Raw genomic sequence first — 16,641 nt, 5'->3', positions numbered from 1 at the left:
TTGTTTTCTATAATTAACATTGCTAACTCGCAACACTAAACGTAATAATCATGCTCCCACTAACATGATGATTATCAGCATAACACTTATGTTCCCACTAGCTCTGACATATTTCCAGAAATCTGCTGGACTTCTGAAATTTAGATTCATACACCCTTTCTTAGATAGCTCACATGTGTGTCTAAACAATTTTCAGGACTATGAAAAGGGATGTCGTAATCATAGTCTCAATTGCTTAGGCATTTGCCATTTCTCACAAGTCCATGTTAGTGTGCCGGTTAACCACATGCGCTCCACTAACGACTTTTGAAAATGCAAATAACACAATTGATATCTACGTAAAATCTACTTAGTGAAAGCGTTTCCTCACCATCATTTTCATGAATCGGAGAGAAACCTTATGACACTTAGATTTTATAGTATATGAGTTCCTATCCATGTGAATTTGTCAAAACCATAATCACAAGATAAGGTTAGTGACAAATTCAGCCTTACATGGATTAAACTTGTTCAATTTTAGTTTCTTGTCACCTTGGTAGCACAAGGCCCACCAATGCTTCCAAGTTGAACTCTGATAACTCATATGCAAATTCAACTTATTTGAAGTAGGTACAGAAATAAGAATTATGTCAACACGATAGGTTGCAAACATTAAGTCGTGTGCTAGTGATAAATTACAGGTTTTACTCTTGATTAAATCTTGAAACTCTTTCAGGATCTTTAAGGCTCCCACTGTCCCCTTAACATATAAGTTTCCCCAGTCAAGAACCATTCCTTGACAAAACAAATATTCAAGGGATAGTGCGGATTCTTATCAAGACTAACACTTCACACAATTGGTCTTAGTTGGTCTTTGTCTTATCCAAGACATCACAACTTACCAATCTCAAATGTACAAGAGTAGAAAACATTTTACTCTTACATTTGATAAGTGTTTTAAACCTTACTTTATGTCACCCAATGTTACAATCTTGGAGTATGACTCTAAGAATTGTTTTGGAACGAAGTGTGACTCATCTTCTTGATTTTAACCAATCCAACAATTCATGACCTCTCTTCTTAGCCATAACAATGCACTAAGACTTCCTTAGAATATGAATTTGTGATATGGTTTCATAATCATTAAGATGATCATGAAATACGATACTAAAGTACTCTCCCATCCTTTCAGATTTGAGAAACTCTTATCTTTCTGCCTAATTTGATTCTTCTCATTTGTTTTGTCATACATTGTAACCTTTCCAATGTTACAGAATTATACTTAACCTCATAAGTATAATCATATTTACTGATCTTTAGTAAATCATGACAAATCAATCTTTGTGGTGGACCTTGACCAACGCACACCTAGTGTACCTAATTCCTTAGTCCTTCAATTGACTCACATATACAAGTGATCAAAGAATTAGTCTTAATTTTCAAAGATGAAAATTCTCATTCATCATACAATACAACTTGTATGATTCCAGGTTTCTGTCCAATTGAAACTCGGGTGATGAAAAACTTTCTTCATTCGGTAAATTCAGACACTACCACAAATGAAAGAATCAAATCCACTTTCCAATATTGCTATTACTGGAAACATATAAGCAACAATTTTCCACAGATGCCATTGTAAGGATATTTTTAAAATAAATAAAATTAAAACCCTTTTTTTCTTTTATTTTAAAACTTTGCGGAAAAACTTATCCTTACAATCCACATGAAAACCTTGTTGTTATCTATTCATAAGCAATATATTATAACTCTTAAGCAACAGCTCAAAATTCTGATTACCGAACCATGCGATCGAAACCCACCTTCGCAATCAGAATCAACATATACTTACTTTAAGCTTCCTATTTAATTCTTAAAACATCAGCATGTGACCCATTCACATTATGTAATAAGAATCTCCAAATAGGAACTTAATAGAGTTAGACAGTGGACTTTACCCGAAGTAGAGTCAAACTTTTTGACTTGATCAATCTTATGATCTTTCAGGTAAATAGGGCAGCTTCACAACCAATGCTCCTTCCTTTGGCAACAAAACACATGGACCCTTTGGTAATGGCACATGAGACTATCTCAGACTTAGCCTTTCTCTTTACCATTTGGTCAACCGAGTTGACTATGGCCGATCCCTTTCTATTGGGAAGAGAAATCCTTTTCTAGATATCCAATGCTACCATTGTCAATGTCCATTTAAGACTTGGGAAGTTGTTCTTTTAATCAAATTTGCTTTACTGGTGTTCCAAATCATTGTTGATTCCACAACACCAAGCAAATAGATAACATCATTAAGGGTCATGTCATAGTCTGTCTCATAGTAGTCCCAAAGAGACTCACTATGTTACTAAGAAAGTGATTGAACATCCAACCTTCACGAGACTTTGACACCCAACTCTCCCGGCTTGTCAATATGTGACTTTATCTCCAAGATGTGAGCACACATAGACTATGCTTGCCAATAGGGATTGAGTGACTTTAAACTTTTCAAGAACTTGTGGGTGAGGGAGAATAATTGGAGGAGGTGGAGGAAGTGAAGCATGATGTTAAGGGACACCATCTTCAAAATATTTGGGAAGATCATAGTTGTCTGAACCAGACATCTATAATGGGAGAAAATCAAGTTAGTTGATTCAAAATCCTTAATATAACACCCAATATGAAATATTAAGGCTAGGACCCAACACAATATTTTATAATTTGGAAGAGGGATGCCGTAATCCAAGCTATAAAATATTTGAAGGTAGGCGAATGACGATTCACCAATTTCCACCATGAAAAACGAAATAATTTATTAGGTTTTAATTGGATTTGAAATTCCTAGATCTTTTGAGATTCATTGAACTTTTCAATGGCATGTTTCAATCTCGAGTGTGCCCTCTCAAATTTTGTGACTGGGATGCCGAGGATCACAAAACAAGGTGTGAATAACCATACCAATTCACTTGGTACCCTTAATATTATCACCCAATCAATGTGCCGGTTAACCACACACGCTCCATTGATCTATGACAAACATTAAGTCACCCTTCGTGATCCTTACTAGTCCAAGTTAGTGTGTCGGTTAACCACACACGCTCCACCAACGACTTGGTAAGGTACAAAGTGTGAATTCCATGGGCTAGCACCAAATTCACATTTTTCCTAAAGTAACTAAGATTGGGAATTAAATAAAAAATATTTTGTTACTTTATAATAATCATTATACTTTTAATGAGAATTTAAAGTCATTGTCCTACCCGTTCGGCTAACGACCCTCCACCGATCAAGCAAGCGGTGGGTGAGAGTGGACACCCATTAAGTCGCCATTTTATAGGCAACAACCTTATACCCACCTTATAGACCGGCTTCGTGAATGAGGCCTACTAACGGTAAAACGACTTGTTCTTATACATACATATATATATATATATATATATAATTAACCATTAATGTTATAAATAGTATAAGGGTTGAATTTTAACTTTTAAAATTCTAAGTGTTGGAATCAAAGTTTATTAAAGTGTGTGAAACTTTTCCAAATTCCAAAACTTGAGGGCAAGTTTTGAAACTATTCAAAACTAATTAATTCCATGATTTATGTGTTTAAAGTAGTTTTAATCCAAAAACTCTTCAAGTTCCATAACTTGAGGACAAGTTATGGAAGACTTTAAACTAATAAAAGAATTACTTTTCTTTATTTTATAACTTATGGAATTAATTAAGGTTACACTTTATTTATATATTTATTAATGAAGTGACTCTTGAACCTCCATAACTTAAGGACAAGACTCTTCATCTTTTGTAACCATCCAAAACTTTTCATTTCATAACTTATGAATTAAAGGTTCATAAAAATGAAGACTCTTCATTTTCATGTAACTTATGTGTTTTAAGTGTGTGTTAAAGAAAAGTGACCTTTGGATATCCATAACTTGAGGACAAATTATGGAGTCCATTAAAACACATAAATGATCAAAAATTAATTCTAAACAATTCAGCAAATAATTCCTATCATCTTCTAAATTCATAAGAACATGAACATGATCATCAAAATTTCAAGAATTATATGAACACATAAAATTCTTGGAATTTTGATTATAACTTTGAAATTTGTCCACCATCATCATTACCACATCAAAAACAGGTTTTATGAGTCCAAAACAGTTTAAGGTAATGATTCTAGACCAATTCCAGCACCAAAACTCGAAGATATGCTGTCTGGGGGTCCAACTCGTCGAGTGCATGAACCAACTCGCCGAGTTGGATGAGTTTTGCCTTGGACTCGTCGAGTCCCTTCATGGACTCGGCGAGTCTGCTGTGCAGACAGCATAAAATCTTCGATTTTCAGCAATTTGCATCAAGTATTCAAACAAGCAAGCCTAGGCTCTGATACCACTGTTGGGTTTTGAGCAATCTAACACTTCCAAAGTGTGCATGCAACCCTAATAAACCTTGGATCTATGTTTGTCTAAATACATGCAAAATAATAATTTTCCAAGGTTTATAACCTATCTAACATGGCATGGGGAACATTTCAACATAAAAGAGTTAGAAGAGATTACATACCTTTTTGATGAGTTTGGTTCTTGAGGAGTTTGAGGGCCAAGCACCAATAGTGTGAATGCCTCAAATGGAATCACAAAACACCACAAACTCTTGGAAAACTTTGAGAGAGAATACACACTTGTATTTTCGGCCACACACAAGCTCACACACACTAGTTCACTAGTTGCCATTTCATGCTCCATAAGCATGTTTATATAGTGTGCATGGTTAGGGTGAAACCCTAATAACCCATGACCTTTCCTTTTCCAAGGATCCATGGGTTAAAAGCTCCATGGATCATCCATGGACTTCCATCCAAGCCTAGCCCATTAACAAATGAGTGTTAGCCCACACCATATAAAACCAATAGCCCATAATCTAATTAGTCTTCCTTTTAATCTCTAAATTAATTCATAATTAATTTAAGACTAATACTAATTAAATAACATAACCTCATATTAATATATTATAACTTATAATATATTAATAAACATATGTGTATAACTCTCATAAAATTATCCATAAATAGTTCGGGTGAGATGTAACCCAAATGGACCATGCCGGTCCGGTCAAGTATATACCAAATTGTAGATGTATGTTGTAAAAGTCGAATAGTGTGTATTGTAATGATTCGCATTTGTATGTTATTTTACTAAGTCAATTTTGTATGCGAAGTGTAGCATGCGAAGTGTCAATGTATAGACTTAGTATATTTTTTGTATGCTCCCTATAAATAGGGACTTAGGCTTGAAGTAGATATACGATATCGAAACACAATATTTCTCTTCAGCTTACTTTGTAATCAGTCTTAATAAAAACGAGATCTGATTAATATTTACTCCGTGTGTTCATCATCTTTCATCATTCAAATCTATTGTTTCTTTTCTTAATTCTCGATAATAATTCACATCAATTGGTATCAGAGCAGGATTCAAACTGCTTAGATCTGATTTTCGTATAAGAATCATTTGCTTTTTGAGTTACAAAATTTACTCAAAATTTTCTGCGCAATTTTGGTTTTGAAAATCACTTTTGATCTTCAGATTTGAATCGATTCTGTATTTGAATTGTTAAGTCGAGTAATCGATTAGTGATTTTTGATTAATTCGTTTGATCGAATTCTGAAAATCGTCTAAATTCTCAAGTCTTCAGATATTTTTCTGAGTTCATCAATGGCGAACTTCAACATGAATACAATGACTTCTTTCTCTCATTTGCTTGGTTCTTCAACCAAAATTCCGATGTTGATTCCAGAATACTATGATCAGTGGGCTGATAGAATGGAAGATTACTTAAATGGAATTGATGAAGAACTTTGGAATTGTATCGATGGAACAGTACAAGCTCCTGCTAATGTTCAACAAATTGGATCATCCACTAGATCTCCTGATGTTGAAGATCAAAGAAAACGACTGAAGGATAATGAAAAGAGATGCATGAGGGAACTAAGAGGTGCTCTACCTCCTGTGGTTTACAATTACATTCGTAGTTGTAAAACAGCCAATGACATCTGGAATACTCTAAAAGAAAAGTATCAAGGTAGCGAAAAGACGAAGATCAATTCTGTGAAGCAATGTCTGATTGAACTGAAGGAATTCAGACAAAAGGATGCAGAAACTCTCGAAAGTTACTATGATCGTCTGAATGAGCTTATGTTTCGCTGCAATAGGTATGGTATCACTAGATCTATCATGGAATTCAATTTAACTTTCATTATGGGTCTTCGCAAGGAATGGCGAAGTGTGAGCATGATGATTAAGAATCAACAAAGTTTTGATACAACTAAATTGAATGATCTCTACAATCAACTGAAAACGCATGAATATGAGGTCTCAGAAATGTATGAAGAATCAAAACTAGCTATTGGTGGTCCTTTGGCTCTAGTTTCAAAGGTATCAGAAACTGATGAAAAAGATGGTTCAGATGATGAAGGATTTTTGATGAACTCCGATGATGAAGCTGTAGCATTCTATTCAAACAACAAAGTTAAAAAGTTTTTCAAAAAGCCTTTTAATCCAAAAGGAAAGATTAATGATGCGAAAAATGTTGTCACAAGGACTGGAGGGGATGAGAGGAAGAAAATGGAGAAAATTGATGAAAAACAGAAAAATGCGAATAAAGAGAAAAAGTTGAAAGGTGATTCAGGAATTTATTGTCATTATTGCAATGGTGCGAATCATTTCGCAGCTGACTGCATGTTGCGAAAGAAAGAAGAGAAGAAAGAAAAAGTTAAAGATGAAGCATACTACTCCGAGAAGATTGAAGAATTACGTGCTAAGACCAAAGGAGTGTCATTGGTTGCTAAGGGAGAAACTGCTGAAGAAGAGAGTGGAACTTATCAGATCTGGTCTTCAGGATCTGATGATGAAGAAATGAGGCATCCCACACATGTAGCAATGTTCGCAAGTTTTGAGGATTGCGAAGAGAACATTTCAGGGAGATGTTTTGTGTCTAAATCCACTGACAAGTCACCCATGACAACCAAGGTACGTGCAATTCTTGAATCTTTTAATATTCCTTTATATGCTTATGATGCTGAAATTGTTTCATTTGATGATACTGTGGCTTATTTTGATTTTGTTATTGTGTCTGCTAGTAATGAAGCTAAGAAATTAAATGTGCAACTTAGTGAGACACGAAGAGATGTAGAAATAAAGAAGAGCAGAGTTGAAAAATTGGAAATGCAAGTCAAAAATATAGATTGTGATACGAATAATCTTACTAACGATGTTAGGTTATTACTAGCACAAATAAACATATATTGTAATTCTGCAAAACCTTTGTATGCAAAATTAACAGCTTTACATCATTCTTCTGATATTAGTAAAGAACAACATAGGAAACTTTTACCTTTTCTTGAGTATGAACGTGAAAAAGTTGATGTTGTTTCTTATGATTGCGAAAGCACAATTGCTCAATTTGACAAAATACCTGATGATAGATATTCATATGGTATCGTCAAAATTGATGAATTTCTGAATGCTGATGAGTTGGTTAACATTGTCAATGAAAGTTTGACAAAGAGAGAACAAGTGAAAATCATAAAGAAAACTAAAAATTCAACTCTTGCCTCACAGTTGAATTATGCTGATATTGATGAAAATTCTGATAATGTAAGTGAAATCAGTGAAATAGAAGAGGAAGAAGAGGTTGATTGTTCTCAATTGTCAATCATTAATATCACATCTAAGATCAAAGGTAAAGAAATAATAGTTGATTCAATAGTAGAGGATGAAATTGATAAACCTTCAACTTCGCAACATTGTATGTTTGATAATGTGGAAGTTGAAAGCTGGAAATCTGATGACACAGATGTAAATAAAGAAGAAAAGAAAGTTTCAACTGAAACACCTCAAAGGGTTGTAGTTGATCAAGTGTTTGAAAATAAAAAAGAATTTGATAAAATTTTAAATGATAAAGGCGCACATTATTTGGAAACCAACACTATGGTATATCCAAATTTTGTATGTACTGATAAAACCATTTTTCCAAATCAAGTTTTTGTCACTACTGGAAATGCTGAGAAAGTTCTTCCTGAGTTTAATAAAATGATTGAAAAAGATAATCAAAAGTCCACGATTGAAGGTTTTTTCGCAAATCAAAACACAGAAGAAAACAATTTAACCACAAATCCTTATGTGTTTCAAAAACAAAAATCAGCACAAAAATGGGTGGTTAAAGGTGAAAAATCAAACAAAATTTTTGAAAAAGATGAAAAACCAAAGGTTGAAGTGAAACTAAATTCTCATGAATTCAAATTGATGGTTGGAAACTATTCAACAGAAAATAATGTTTCAAAAAGAAAAGCAAGAAAAGCAATTTTCTGGCAAGTTGTGCCTAATGAAAAATCAAGAGATGAAAAAGAACAAATGTCAAAAACATCATCAATTGATAAAAACACAAAAACATATTTAAGTTTTCATAAACAAATAAACTCTGTTGACAAGGTTCCATATGTTCGCAAATATGACAACAATCGAAAATTTGAGAATTCGCAAAAATTTGCAAATAATCAAAAGTTTCAAAATGTTGGCAAATTCACGAATACTTCATCAAGTTTGAAGAACTCAACTCAAGTGAAAATGAAATTTTCACCAAAACAACCAAATTTTCCAAATCCTTCAATATCAAAACCAACCAAAGTTTCATATACAAAAGGAAAATCTGATGTTAGTACGATCAATCATTGGTTTGAAGGGAAAGGAAAGAAATATCAAAGTGGAAAATTTTCAGAAGAACAAATCAAAAGTGCATTTGATAAGTTCACAAATAATTCTTCAATTGAAAGTGCATCATCTCATAATTCGCAAGTTCCAGTTCAAAAATGGAAACCAGTTATCAAAAATGCGAATGTTGTGAAGGATAAGATTACAATTAATGGAAATCCAAAATTATTGAATGATTATATTTCAAAATCTAGAACTGATGATGTTGATATAATTGATTCTGTTACAAACAAAGTGAAAACATGGTTTTTAAATTCCAAAAATTTGTTTCATTCTACTAATGATGGACCCAAAAAGTCTTGGGTTCCTAAATTTTTTCAATAAATGCAGGTGATATGTGACGAGCAATATGATATGAAATTGTACATTGATAGTGGTTGCTCTCGTCACATGACTGGAAGAAAAGAAAATTTGCGAGATTACAGAAGCTTGGAAACTGCTGGAGTTGTCAAATTTGGAAATAATCACAAGTGTCAAGTGAAAGGATATGGGAAAGTCACAAATGGAAACTTCACAGTAAACAGAGTGGCCTATGTTGAAGGACTTCAACATAATTTGATAAGTGTATCACAACTTGTTGTGGGTACTGGAAATCAAGTTGTATTCAATGAAGAAGGAAGTATCATTTCAAATGTCAAGACGAATGAAATACTCCTCAAATCCAAAAGATATGGTGATTTGTTTACACTGGACATCAAACCGATTCTGGGAAAACCAGCTGTGTGTTTACTATCAAAAGCATCCAATGATCTTAGTTGACTTTGGCATAGAAGATTGTCACACTTGAACTTTCGAAATATAAATAAACTTGTAACTGAAGATTTAGTTCGAGGGTTACCAGTACTAAAATTTGACAATGATTCTTTGTGTGCAGCTTGCGAACAAGGAAAACAACATCGAAATGGTCATCCGATTGTGATAGATTCAAAAATAGTAGTTCCATTGGAACTTATTCACATTGATCTATGTGGACCATCAACTGTTGCAACAATAAACAAAAAGCGGTATATTTTAGTTGTTGTAGATGATTTCTCTAGATTTACGTGGGTGTTTTTTCTCAGGTTGAAATCTGAAGTTGCTCAGACGATGATTGATTTTATCAAAAAGATTGAAGTTAGTCTGAAGAAGAATGTACGAAAAATTAAAAGTGATAATGGTTCTGAGTTTAAAAATCAAACTATTGACAGTTTTCTCAAAAGCAAAGGCATTTCGCATAATTTTTCATCGCCATATAAACCACAACAGAATGGTGTAGTTGAAAGAAGAAATCGATCTCTATGCGAAGCTGCCAGAACCATGTTGACATATGCGAAGCTGTGTCCACAACATGTTTTACTCAGAATCGATCATACATTCATCAAAGATTTAATGTTACTCCATATGAAATAATCAATAATCGGAAACCTAATGTAAAATTCTTTCATGTTTTTGGTTGCAGGTGCTTTATCATGAATCTAAAAGATAATTTGTCCAAGTTTCAAGCTAAAGCTGATGAAAGCATCTTTTTAGGATATTCACAGAATTCAGTTGCATACAGAGTGCTAAACAAACGAACAAGAAAAATTGAAGAAACTTTCAATTTAACATTTGATGATTACTATCTTAAACAAATTGATAGTAAATTTGATAATAAACCAATACTTGTAGATTCAAATACTCCAATTGATAATTATGAAATCAATGATTTTGATTATGACTTAATTTTTGAAATTCCTGATAGGGCCATTGATGCAGAAAATAATGCTCCTGATAATCAAACATCAGAATCCTCAAAACATACTGATGAATCAACGATAACTTGTGAAAGCACACCAGATGTTCATAGGGAACAAGAACATCAAGTTGAGGGGGAGCCTTCGCAAAATCAACAAGAACATCAAGTTGAGGGGGAGCCTTCGCAAAATCAACAAGAATATCAAGATGCAGATCATGTTGAGGGGGAGCATGATGAAACAGAGACAATTAATCTTGATAATAATGAAGAATTTCATGAAGTTAATGATAACTTTTCTGTTGCAGGATCTGAAAATGAAGATATGTATGAAGATACACCATTAGAATTTGATCCAAATTTTCCACCACTCGAGAAATGGACACGAAATCATCCAAAAGAACAGGTAATTGGTAATCTACAAGAAGGTGTGTTGACTAGAGCTCAAATTCGTGCGAAAAATGAGGTACTGAATGCAAACCAAGAACTTTGTATGTTTAATGTTTTTATTTCGAAAATAGAGCCAAAAACTGTAAAGAATGCTATGGAACACTCAGATTGGGTTGTTGCTATGCAATCTGAATTGGCTGAATTTGAACGAAACAAGGTTTGGAGATTAGTTTCTAAACCTTCTGATGTTTCAATTGTTGGATTAAAATGGATTTTTAAAAACAAAACTGACAAAGATGGCAATATTATTCAAAATAAAGCAAGACTAGTGGTAAAAGGTTATTCGCAACAAGAAGGCATTGACTATGAAGAAACATTTGCACCTGTTGCAAGACTTGAAGCAGTTCGCATATTTTTAGCCTATGCAGCTCACAAAGACTTTGATGTTTATCAAATGGATGTTAAATGTGCATTCTTAAATGGAAAAATCGAAGAAACAGTGTATGTTGAACAACCACCAGGATTTGTAAACAGTGAGTATCCTGATCATGTGTATGTCCTTGACAAAGCTGTATATGGGTTAAAACAAGCACCAAGGGCCTGGTACGCAACACTTACAAATTTCTTGAAACAATCTAAATTTAAACAAGGATCAGTTGACCCCACATTATTTCGCAAGAAAGTTGGGTGTCATCTAATGCTTGTTCAAATTTATGTTGATGATATTATCTTTGGTTCAACTGATCCAGCATTGTCAATTGAATTTGAAATTTTAATGAAAAGTCAGTTTGAAATGAGCATGATGGGAAAAATTAATAATTTTCTTGGTTTAAATATAAGACAGAACAGAGAAGGAATCCTAATCAATCAAGAAAAATATACGAAGAACCTGCTTGAAAAGTTTGGAATGCTAAATAGCACAAAGCTCAGAGTACCTATGGCAGTAGGAACAAGACTAACTCCTTCGTTAGATGCTCCTGCTGTTGATCTAACACTGTATCGTAGCATGATATGGTCTTTATTGTACTTAACTGCAAGTAGACCTGATATTATGTTTTCGGTTTGTTGTTGTGCTAGATATCAAGCTAATCCAAGAGAGCCTCATTTGGCTGCAGTGAAAAATATTTTTCGCTATCTAAAGGGAACTGTTTCTTTAGGACTTTGGTATCCTGCGAAAACAAGATTCTTCATTCCAGCTTTTTCAGATTCCGATCTAGGAGGATGTACTTTGGATAGAAAAAGTATGACTGGTGGATGTCAACTATTGGATGGAAAGTTAGTGAGCTGGCAATCAAAGAAACAGACTTGTGTGGCTATATCAACCGCTGAGGCAGAATACATATCTGCGGCTGCTTGTACTTCGCAAATTATTTGGATTCAGAGTCAAGTTCGTGATTATGCAATAAACATGAAAAAGATTCCTTTGTATTGTGATTCACAAAGTGCAATTCGCATTTGTCACAATCCAGTGCAACATTCAAAGACAAAACACATTGCTCTTCGATATCATTTTATTAAAGATCATGTGGAAGATGGGAATATTGAAATTCATTTTGTCAAAACAACTGAACAACTTGCTGATATTTTTACAAAACCTCTTGATGAAAAATCATTTGTTCGAATTTTAGCAGGTTTGGGGATGATTAATGCGAATTCCCTTTCGTCAACACAAGAATAAAAGTTTTGTTCAGCAGCTAAGAGTCAAAATCATTCATAGGTTACTGTTCATTCAGAGGCTTCGCATGGCTTCGCAACCACATCTTTTCGCATCTGAGCTCATAATCACTATGGTAAGGTTTACAACCAAGAATGTTTGTTACCCAACAAGATCCAAAACAAATTTTCTTTTGAATATGATTTCAGTGTAAGTTTCATTCGCAAATTCTTGTCATGATAAATATTTTCACAAGCCAACTTGTCACTGACTACACTGGTCAAACAAGTAATTTCATTTACAATTTGTCACCTTATGTTAAGGCTGATATGTAATGAAATTTCAAACCAACCCAAAATGACTTTTACAAGAAGCTCTTTGATACTTATTTACAAGTATTCGATTGTAATTCACGGGAAACTACACAAGCTGTTAATTATCTCTCTTGATGATTAACGAAGCAACCTTTGCCTGGGGTTTTTCTGCATTCATGTCAAATTAACTTTTTGACATCACAACATTCCAAAATTTCTTGATTCTTATCTTATTCCATTGGCACAATGCACACACGAAATCCTTGAGGTTCTGAGTAAAACCAACTCAGACTGATGATTTCTCAAGTCTGGCATATGACTTCACTTTAAATCCCAAAAGTGAAAGAGCCTTGCTTCCATGCGAAGGGTTTTACCGGTTCGGATTCTATAACGGATACATGACAGGCTGTATACTCAAAATGGTTAGTATTCTATCCGATTTTCGAGGAGATGTGACAGTTACTTTTTGCTGCATAGTAATCTTTTACAGTCATGATCCGAGATTCAAGGTGCCACATCGGATAACATTAAATGTATCTCGCTTTAATTTCAAATCAATTTTGAGTAACCTATAAAAGGGGGATCAAGAACACTGTGTACGGTTACGCAAACAAGAATTCTCACAAAACTTCAAAGCTTTCATCTTGATCCAAAATTCAAATTTCTTTCAAACCCAAACAATGACGGCCACAAATTCCAACACTGATGAGGTCCTTTCTCAATCAATTATGAAGATTCAAAGCACCAATTATCAAGTTGATCCCAACGTTTCTGCGTATCCAAAAGACCTGAAGATGCTTATTGTGGCTTTGAAACGATCACCGTTATCAACTGCCATGTTCCGATCATTCCCAGTTCCGATGGTGTGGTTATCTCGTGCTGCTTCCACGGCTTCATACAATCACACGGCGGATGTGATTACCTTCAATCTCATCAACAACAAAAGGGTTAAACTGTCAAAGAATTTGTTCGTGGAGTTCTTGCAGATTCCAAACAACCCTCCCTTTGTTAAACCTGTAAACTCCCAGATCATTCACATGTTCAATGAGATGGGACATCAACCAGAGTCGGAGAAGATCAGTGACTTCAGGAAGTCGGGATTGCCATGCATCTGGAATTTTCTTTTTGGCATTTTCCTACGGTGCCTTACCGGAAGATCATTCGGCTTGGATAGAGGAAGAGTCGAAGTTTATGCCATGGTAATGGGCATATACTATGACATAAATGTTGATTACGCAAATCAGCTGTGGAAGGAATTTGTGAAAAGCCTGGAAAACACAAATTCGGAGAAGGGGATCTCCTGTGCAAGATACTGGAGTTTAATTTTGTAGAAAGTATACGAGAAAGAAGCAATTCCAATCATGACAGATGTTGAAGTTGCTGAATTTTCCTTTTACCAATTTCCAAAAGTGGTTGAAGATGATGAAGCAATTTTTACACGTGTGGCTCGTATTCCGGATGCGATGCTTCGCAAAGTTTCTCCCACTCACAAAGTTTTGGTGAGATATTTGCGAAACATTGATACAGCTGATCAGACCGGCGTATTACCAGATGTTGCTACACTATCGAAGAAGAAGAAGGTTAGCAAGAAAATTGCGAAGGGTTCATCTTCACCAACTGTGCAAGATGAAGTATCGAAGAAGGAAGTTTTACCTTCCAAGTCTGGGGTTTTAAAACAAATTCGCAAAGCGGAAGTGAGTAGTAAAGGAGTTACTATTCACAGTATTCCCGCCCCAGTGTCTCCAGGAAAGAAACGCCAACGGGCTGAAGATGTTGCGAAAAACATGCAACGCACGCTGGGTAAAAGGAGGAAGATGGTGATTCGCAATGAATCATCAGATGAAGAAGTTGTCCCAGAAACTCCACCTGTCACAACTATGGTAAATGTCTCTTTACCAATCATTTCAACTTCGCAAATTTCTACTACCATTTCCAAACCACTCGAAATAGTTCTTACCAAGTCAGTTTCTGAGGAGGTACCTATTTCAGATATGGTTGTCAACGTATCTGATACGGGGGCACCTATCCCGAGTGTTGCATCCACAATCCAAACATCCTTACCTATTACCACTTTATCCACCACTTCATCCATCTTTGATCATGCCCTTCAAAACCCATTCACCACACTTTATCCATCCCAATCACCTGAAAATCCTCCACCTTCGCAACAAATGTCTGATCCTGAAGTCGAAGAAGGTGCTTTTGGAGGAATTCTAGACGACATTATTTTTGATTCAGACAAAGAAGACATTCCTGATCATATGTTGATGACAGGAAAGCAGTTTAAAATACTGAATCAAAAGTTGAATGCTATTATCCAATCGCAAGCCGATTCCGGGAGAATGTCTTCGATCTCAGCAATGGAGGTGGATGTCATGATTAAAGGTGCTGAGAAAAGAATCATGGAGAAAGTAGATCAATCTGATAAAAATAACGAAATCAGAGTGAAGCACAAGGAAACAATTTTACGTCTGCAGTTCAAGATCTTAAAGCTGCTACAAAAGAACGACACATTCTTTTTGTACAAGACGTCAAGAAAGTTCGTGAGGATGTCAACTTCAAAATTCAGGAATTGAAGTCTGAACTTGCGAAGGATCTTCAAGATGTGCATACGACACAAGAAGATCTTCAAAAGCAAATTGTGGAAATTTCTTCTCAACTCCACAAACTCAATAATATTTCTGTTGTTGAAGATCAGAAAGCTACCACAATGGAGAAGTTTGATCACTTGATCAAATTAGTCACTGAGCTTAAATCAGCCGTTTCGCATTCATCATCTTCGCAAATCATTACTCCTGAATTCTTGACTCTAAAGATTAACACTTTAGAACAAGCTATTCAAAAGGCTCTTGCTCCGCTTTCAAATTTCACTTCTTTACTTCCGAAGAATGCTCCACCTGTTTTCACAGGGGTGCAAGGGGGAGAGAAAAGTCGAAGCAAAGAAGATGAGGCTAAAACAGTGGGAAAAGTGATTTCGACTCAACTGGTTGCAACTCTTCCAATTCCTACAAAACCGATTTCTTCAACAACAATAACCACAAAAAAAAATTCCAAGGGAATTGTTATTGGAGAAAACGAAGGAGGTTCTAGCTCAAAACCTCAGAAAAGATGTAACAGGAAAAGGAAAAGGCATCTTGTACGAAAAGTCGAAGGAGGAGTTAAAAGTTGATGCTGAGGCTGAATTGGAAAGGATGAGACAAGTTCAGAACATCATGAGACAAAGGGCAAGTGATCCTCCCTCCATGAACAAAGGAGATCCTGCAAAACTTTACTCCTACGAAACTATAGAGTCAAAAGTTGTAGGAAGGGAAATGTATGAGTTCGAGAAGAAGCCTAAAAGAAGTTACGATATTGCGAACTCAGATCACTGTCAGTTGGACTTCCCAGTTAATGAAATGTTGTTCATTACGGCTCAATACAAGATCAGTGAGAAATTTGATAATCCGGATGATTATACTAATATGAAAATCAGATTTCATGCTGTTCTTGGGAATAATCCTGATGAAGTTTGGTCCCTGATGAAGATCAAGAAGGTGCTTACAATAAAGAAGGATGTTCTGTTTGAAGACATGCTTCAAAATTTTCGATATTTTGTCATCAGAGCTGACAACAAACAATACGACTTCACAGTTGCTGATTTTCCGTTGATGAATTGCAACGATCTCATTCAAGTAGCTCTCATTCTGAAGCATATGGAAGAAAACAAACTCAAAGGCTCGGAAACAGATGTGTTTAAAGTTGGATTCGCACATGTGAAGACGTTTATAGACAACTATTTCGATTGTTTGGCACTTACTGATGAAGAGTTAGCAAATGTGCTAGGAAGAGAAG

The sequence above is a fragment of the Lactuca serriola genome, chromosome 9 (genome assembly GCF_051521515.1).
Source record: "Lactuca serriola cultivar US96UC23 chromosome 9, Lser_US96UC23_V15, whole genome shotgun sequence".
NCBI classification, from domain to species: Eukaryota; Viridiplantae; Streptophyta; class Magnoliopsida; order Asterales; family Asteraceae; genus Lactuca; species Lactuca serriola.
This window is presented reverse-complemented; position numbering follows the sequence as displayed.